The sequence below is a fragment of the Clupea harengus genome, chromosome 6 (genome assembly GCF_900700415.2).
Source record: "Clupea harengus chromosome 6, Ch_v2.0.2, whole genome shotgun sequence".
Classification (NCBI taxonomy): Eukaryota; Metazoa; Chordata; class Actinopteri; order Clupeiformes; family Clupeidae; genus Clupea; species Clupea harengus.
Genome location: NC_045157.1, coordinates 9,189,166 through 9,197,795, shown reverse-complemented (window position 1 = coordinate 9,197,795; position 8,630 = coordinate 9,189,166).

Here is an 8,630-nt window from a genome sequence, read left to right as displayed (position 1 = left end):
AAATGTTAGCCTACCATCTACCTTGCATAATTTGCCTCAGCCTTTCTGCAGCTAACTTAACCTTCCAAACCTAGCCTAGCATGTCTCCAGGACCCTTAAGTTCAGCTTCTTTGTTGCTAAGTCAGCTTTATAAATGTTAGCCTAGCATGTCTCTAGGACCCTTAAGTTCAGCTTCTCTGTTGCTAACTCAGCCATTTAAGTGTTATCTCTGAGGTGTATCTGCCTCTCTGTAGACATTGGCTCCACTTTGCTGCTAACAACTCTGCTTTTTGAAAGTTAGCCTAGCATAACTCAGCCTTATAAATGAGTTATGCCTTTTAAATGTTAGCCTGCATCTCTCTACAACCCTAAGGCTCAGCATCTCTTCTGTTAAGTCAGCCTTTTAAAATTTAGCCTAACATCTCAGTGGTAAAGAGGCTAATTACAGCCTCAGCAACCACTCTGGGGAAAGGTTTATATAAACTCCCTCAGGTTTGTTTATGTGTGTGTGTGTGTGTGTGTGTGTGTGTGTGTGTGTGTGTGTATGTGTGTGTGTGTGTGCATAACCTATGCATAGTAGGTGTGTGATATGTGTATGTGTAAGTGTGCATTCATGGAGGTGTGTGTATGTGTCTCAGTCTCTGTGTATGTGTGTGTGTGTGTGTGTGTGTGTGTGTAATGTGTCTGCATACTCTGTAGGCTATGTTGGACTCCTGTCCTGCCAGCTACTGGGTGTGGCAAACTAGGATGGAGGTTTCTGTGCTGTTTCGTCACCCAAGCCTGCTCTTCATCAGGAAGGGACTGGTCTATTTGTAGTCTACCAGCGCCAGATTTCACAAGACTATGGAGCAAAGGAATTCACTGAGAATCCATTCAGTTTCTTATCTATTCGTCCCGCTGATGAGAAAATACTGGAGTGCATTTGGGCCAGATCTGGCCCAGTTCCCGTGTGTTTCAGCTCTCAGGAAGTGTCTGAGAGCTTTACGGGGAGATTACATCTCCTCACAAATAAATAATCCGACAAGGACACAGAAGAGTGTCAGACAAAAATACACCAGAGAGAAAACATCTAAATTCCAAGCCGTGTTGTAGGAGGAGGGATGCCCAATCTGGGGGCTCAGGGGCTTTGACTGTTCCATTGCCCTATTCCACCCTGCCCTGCCCTGCCCTGCCCTGCCCAGCAGCTGCTGAGTTGGTATTTATAAACCCCTGTCCCACACACACATTACCTCACAGCTGTGTTTAGCTCCCAACATCAGAAACACCAGTCTCAGGTCAGGTTTCATATGACATTCACCCCCCTTTCATGTCTTACGAAGATGTTTTTGCAAGCAAATAATAAATAAATGATCATAAAGTTAAAGTGAACATTGTCATTAGAATTACTATAATAATATGTTAATGTGTTACATCTTGAGCAGCTTTATACACACCTCTGTAACAGTAAAATAGTAACCGGTATGTCCAGTTGAGTATTGATTGTATCATTAAATTTGTATTGCGAGCAATTTCCTGTAGTACCCTCTTGTGGTGACTTTCAGACACCTGCAGTATAGACTAGTGTTGCCACCTAGTGGTATTTCACTGGCAATACATGTCTGATTTTTAGAATGATAGAGGGGCATTATCGTTACAAATATCAATTCAGCCATTACTCCAACACTGCTCAACAATGACATTAGGGGGGGGGGGGGGGGGGGGGGGGGGGGGGGGGATCAACTAACAAGGAGTGTGAATTTTTCTTCTTTTCTTTATTCTTTGTTACTTTATTCCCTCCCTTTTAAGAAATGATGTATATGAATATCACATTTATTTTGAATGCAAAGTGAAGATTGTCTAATGCATTCAATATCTGAAATATTAAGTTACAAATTGATAATAATCATCAGGATATTTCAGTGGTAGTCCACAATTAAACAAATTGCAGAGGCGAAACCGGTAGCATTAAACAATTACCTTTTCGCCTGAATATCACATCCCACTAAGGCCACACATTACATCCAAGATGGCGCACAGGCCAATGGAAATGCACTGGCATGTCATAGAGAAGGCTTCACTCGTCTCAGGGGAATCAGGATAATGAGGGGAAATCTCGGATGAGCTTGATCTTCTCTTTGATGAGTTTGTGACATCACTTCACCTCCTTTCGTGAGTCGATGTATGTCTGTAGTCTTTTATCTCCTTCATCTGATCTCTGATTTCTCTCACAAAAGGCCTTCATCCCACTTCTGACACCTGTGGTGAAGGGTTGGGTGTGATCAGGATTACCGGTTTATCATATTTAAGCAGAAATCTGTCAGTTGTACTCGTAGTATATCATATGCTAATGACATAAGAACCCATTACTGCCTCTATAAGCCATTGAGGAGGCGTGTTTAACATGCTGTCTGTGTATCCCTACACTGAGCTGCACCAAAACTGTGTGGGAACCATTGGGTTCTAACTAGAACCTTTAAGAGGAACTCAGTTTATTTCTGAGAGTGTAGGTTTAACTTTGAAGTAGACTGTTTTTGGCAAACATAAGCTGGCACATTTCAGCAGTAATGCCGCATTAAAGACACTAATCCCGTGCCTCACATATTACATGCTGTTGCAAAACTCAAGACTTTTCAGTGTTCTGTATACCGGCAGTGCCTTGCGGAAGCACATTCAAAAAGATGTGAATATCAACAGCTAGAGGAGGCACGGCGAAGAGCTCTTTCATTCACACGCTGAATAAAATATCAAAAAGGGCCACAGTTTCTATACCCACAGTGCACTGCGGCAGCCGTTATCTTCCATTTCTCTTTCATCGCTTTTTCCGTTCTGATGGTCCCAAGTGATCCGTCTACATGGAGAGATATTTCTCCTCCCCTCCGTGCACCCTCAGGTATTCATGAAACGTCTGCTTGCCCTCCCGTGGCTCGGAGACACAGGCATTCTCTCACCCAAACAGAAAGCCTACACAGACTGGTGAGACGTGAATGAACATGTGCTCTGTCTGAAAACCCGAATTGATGATTTTAAACATGAATCATCCCATTTCTAAACCACATTTCTGGATTTAGAGGTGCCTTTGGAACATTATCGCAGAGGGTGATGCTTAGTGCACAAGAGGAAATCCATCTACCTCAAGCATTTGTGGGCATTATATCAGATGTGTACAAAGGTTCTTTGCTACAAGTCATCTGTGGGGATCAGCTCACCGAACCTGTGCCTCTCAAAGTAGGGCTCAAAGCAGACTGCCCCTGGGGAGCCGTGCGTTTCAGTTTAGCGATCAGCCTGTGGCTGCAATGGCCGTCAGTCTGCCCCACCCCAAAAAAGTGGTCATCACCAAAATCCCATTCAGGGGTGTGCTGATGATGTCCAGGTCTCTTCCAGAGATGAGCGTGTCATAAAAGAACATGCTGGCCCCAACAGATGAGCCCCTTCAGTGGTCAAAGCCAGAAGCTAAGCTTATGTGCTGTCCTGTACAAAAGCGGTGGCAATCGCTGGTACACATCTGATAAGCCTCCTTTATTCTCAATAATGAAAAGCCCAAGTTTCCTCCCGTCCTGAGACATACAGATATTTAGGTCACAAATGTAATATACAGTATATGAGTGGGAGGAACGGGGGGGGGGGGGGGGGGGGGGGGGGGGGGGCTGTTGTGTCTTTGACCTATATCTCTAACAAGCTAACCAAGCACCAGCCTTTATGTCAGGTGCTAGGTTACAAACATAGGCTGGTGATTCTGATATTTGGCAGCTTAGGGCATTTTCAGAAACTGACAGTTATCGTCCTCTGATTGGCAGGATCACTTAAGAAAAGGGCCAGGCAGCTGGCAAATATGTGCTCCATCTCATCTGTAGCCTTAGTGTAGGGAAATGTGATTGGCGGATTCAAATAAATAATTTAAATGTGTGTATCGGTCTTTGTGACATCCGTATTCAGATGAGGCGTATTCACTCCTGGGATGAAAGAAGCGAGGGGAACAAGATCTCCATCCTCAGCCCCTCTGGTGACCTCCATCTTTGGACTGACAGCGAGCTGACGGGGACAAACCCACAGCTGCTGAATGCTCACATTCCTATGGCCACTTTAAGTACCTCTAAAGCTCCGCTCTCTCTCTCTCTTTCTCTCTCTCTCCATCTGTCTTTCTGTCTGTGGCGTTGTTCTCTTTCTTTTCTTCTCTTTATTTCCCAGGAAATCTGGAAGTGCAGTATGAGGGCTGCCGAGGGCACCTTTCAATTTCATTTAGATTTGGTTTTAATGAAAAGTTCCCTCTCTTCACGTCTGCCAGGGCCAGTCTTTTATTTGAGTTTCATTGAGGTGTTATGTGACTCAAGTTAAATGAAACTGACAGTCACATCTTAATACGTCTCTCTGATCAGTTTCTACAGATAGATATCCCTTCAACAATTATTGCTGAAGCCTGAAAAAAACAAGGCCTCTGAAAGTGTGCTAGAAAAAACAAAATTGTGCTGTGCAACACAACACAACAACATACAGTGCAGAGCTATCCATTGCAACAGAACAATACAACAGAAAACCAACACAGAATGACAAAACAGCGTAGAACATCCCACTATCTTCCCAGATAACTGATAACTGGAAGGGGTCACCTCCAGATCAAGCCTGGCTCTAGGCCAGAGACAGCCGTACTCAGGGTATCCATACACCATATATCCATACACCATATATCTACACCATATATCCATACACCATATATCCATACACCATATATCTACACCATATTTCTATACACCATATTTTTACACCTTATTTCTATACACCATATTTTTACACCATATATCCATACACCATATTTCTCAAAGCGCTTACTGATGGGTTTGTTTATCTAAAATCTCTGTCACACACCAGACGTGCTGTAATGAAACAGCAAGGGAACAGAGAACTGAGAACTTTTCACGCTGCAAGTATTATGAAACACTTTTTCACAGCAGACTGTAAAGGACACTGAGGCTGGCCTGATGCATGTCTTCTCTAACAGAAAAAGAAGCATTTGCCAGAGGTAATTACAGTCAGACCGCTCCACACTGCAGGGGAGGAAGGGAAGGAGTCCAAGGGTCAAGAGACACTGCTGGTTTGTGGTGGCGGTGAAACTGTCCATCAGTGCTCCCCCACCAGTGCAGTCCCGTGGATCTGCTCAAACTGCCACTCTGTTTGGACAGGAGAAAGGATGGGGGGGGGTGAGGTGGGGAGACGGCCACTTAGAAGATTAGAAGGGGGGGGGGGGGGGTGGAGCAGAACAGTACAGTGAAAAAAAATCAGACACCATAACACCATAACAACAGTGACAGGGTATTCTTGAGAATGAACACATGCCCTGTATATAATATGCATGTAAGCCTTAGAACTCTTCTGTTTTGAAGTTGCCTTGTTGATTGGCTGCTTGGCTTGTGTTGTCCTCCACCTCGCCTGTGCATGGCTCCAGATGAAAGCCTCTGCTCAACGTGTCGGAGTCTGACCCTTCAGACATGCCCATTCTGAGAGCAGTGAACCAGTGCTGTGGTGTGGTCTGTGTTGGATGTCGTGTGGGGGGGGGACATAAATTAAATGAATTATTGATCAGCTCCTGAGATACATGGTGTCTGTACCCGGGTGGTCTCAGTGGTCCCAGTCGGAGATCTGGAGCCTTAGTTTCATCGAGCCTTAATGATGAAATCAGTTGTGTGATGGTGGTTCAAGATTTTACTGTAATTATCTTGTGCCTCTGATTTTTTTTCTCCGTCTCGGCGGCGGCACACATTTAGGATTCAGTGAGGGTGTTGCTTTAAAGAGGATGTCTCTATAGACTCTCCAAGCATGATTTTTTAAGGCAAACTCTTGTGGCTAATTAGCACTGAATTTTACTTGCATAAAGCATGTGATGGCTTAAATCATGTATAATAATAAACAAGAGAAGTGATTATTACACAACTCAACTGACACCATGGATTTAAGTTGCAGAATGTGGAATGTGGTTGCAGTTTTTAAGGCAAAATAATTACCTCCAATCCTCCAACTGTTATTCATTTATCTTATTATAATTTTGTTTTTGTTTTTTTGGGAGGCTTGGCAAATACATCAAATGGGATGCCAAATTGCAGCTGACTTTCAGCTCTAGATCAAGGCCATATATGTTCCAATGCCAGTTAAGTCAGTACCTAAAGCCTTGTGTTTAGTTTATTTCTTTATTTATTTAAATGCAAATCCTCATATTACTTCATTTTCACCTCTAAATCACACATTTACCGAAGTGACCAAAGTGGAAGTGGAATTCTTGAAGACAGAAACAGAGTTCGGAAGAGGAAGAGAGAATCCTGTGATATTTTCAATCGCCACTGGAGGGCAGTGTTGTGCTTTAGTGAGCTCCGGCGCTGATTGGTCATGGAGATCCCCCCAGAGAGAAGGACCATATAACCAGCTTGCCTTTTCATCTCGAGAAATGCCTCTCATAACACAGAGTGTGCCATTTCACCTGCATTTACATATACAGTGAGCTGTGAATAATACATGATAAAAAGAAACGACCCAGTATAATATTTTTGTTTCATTTGTTCAGATGGGTTCTCTTTATCCACATTTAGGACTTGGAAATCAGATTATATATTTTACATTCACATTTATGTTGAAATATAGAAAATCTAAATGGTTCACAAACCCTTAAGCACCACCATAGACAAGTCCGGACAGAAGTTACAAAAGGAGAAATCATTATCTGTGGCATTATACTGACTACAACTCACTCGGGACCAGAATGTGAGCAGGTGTGCGTGTGTGGGTGTGTGTGCGAGTGTGTATGTGTGGCATTCGTGTTGGACTAAATAAGTAAATAAATAAACAAAAATAAAAGGGGAAACAAATGATGAAAGTATGACTCACTGAGAGAAAGAGAACATTTGACTGAAAAGTGAAATCAAATAAATATGGAGCGTCAGAAATGCGAATCCAAGAAGGGGAAACTGTGAGATCTAATCACACGTCTGCTTAAGGGTCACGCTGGCCATTTCACACTGCTGGCCGCAGCCCAGCGCAGGAAAACGAGCTGCTGATTGAAGCACTCTGAGTTATAGAGGACATTAAAGTCAGAGTTCCCCCCACGACTGTAGGGTCCTGTGGGATGATATACAGCCCAGCACAAACACGGGTAGTAAAGCCTGTCTCCATTAAAGCCTTGCCATCACTACACACACACACTCATTAATAACGTTGTAATTGTGTGTGTGTGTGTGTGTGTGTGTGTGCTTGTGAGAGAGTCATTGCATGCAGATCTGTATTGTGTGTGGGTGTGTGCATATGTGTGGCTGGGTGTGCATTTGTGTGTGTGTGTGTGTGTGTGTGTTTGGGAGAGAGAGTCATTGCATGCAGATCTGTATTGTTTGTGTGTGTGTGCATACGTGTGGGTGGGTGTGCATTTGTGTGTGTGTGTGTGTGTGTGCGTGTGTGTGTGTGTGTGTGAGTGTGTGTGTGTGTGTGTGTGTAATTGCATGTGTGTGAGAGACAGTTTGGTTCTAGCCAATTAATTCCTCCTTGTGATGGAACTTCACAGAGGGCTCTTGTTCTTTCCTCCAGTGTCTTTTTGATTCTGCTGGTTTGATAGATGGCTGCATACATTTCAAAGCTCCCAGACTGCCTGCTCATTGAACAGAGAGTAAAAGAGGAATTAAACATATTTTCATTGTCAAAGGACACACTGCATTTTCAATTACAGTTTCAAATGCACGTCTGAGCACTGAGAAAAATGCACTTCATGCATTTGTGTGTGTGTGTGGGTTTATACAGTATGTTGTTGTGCACATGCATATGTTACATGTGTGTGTGTGTCTGTGTGTGTGTGAGAGAGAAAAAGAGAGTGTTTGCGTGTGTGTGCGTGCGTGCGTGCGTGCGTGCATGCATGCGCGTGTGTGTGTGTGTGTGTGTGTGTGTGTGTGTGTTGTGATGGCCCAGCCGGTGAGCAGTGCCCCACATGGCTGAGTACAGCCAAACGAAGGCAATTAAGAGGCATGGTGTTGGATGGGCGGTACTACACCAGAGGATTCTCATAGGGAACTCCTCCCCACCCAGGTGTCTCTGGTTGTACCTCCCAGGTGCACAAAATCAATCAGGCAATCAGGAGCCTTTTTAAACTCAACCAGAGGATTACGGAAGCCAGACTGTCTTGAGCTACTGAGGAGTGAGAACCAGACGCCTTCCAAGACAGTCTCAGGGTAAGAGGCCCGTGGCCTGCCTTTTGTATTCCTGAAGAGGATTAATCGTTGTTTCTGTATCTCTTGCCTCAGGAAGAGCCAGACGGAGCCCCTGATGCCGACTGCCAGTCCGGTGAAGCTTTTTGAGTTACCTTTGTGCGCCCCCTCCCTTTTCCCCCTCAGTTTGTAAAATAAACTCCTGAGTTACATTCACCGCAACCCCTGTTTCTGACTGCTCTTTTCCAGTTTGTGTACCCACTGTTTACCCTTGTAAGGCCAGGCTCCCACAGTGTGTGTGTGTGTGCAGTGGTAGACAGTAACGAAGTAAACATAGCACAAAAAGTAAGGAAATTTGTGTTTGGTAGATTATTTCTATGTTGTAACAATGCTTCACAGCAATACATCTTATACCGTTGGAAAGCCTGTTTATTTCCCTTTTAAATGGTGCCACCATTGGTAAGGAACATCCATTTGTGGGATGAGCAGCACAGCTGAGTATGT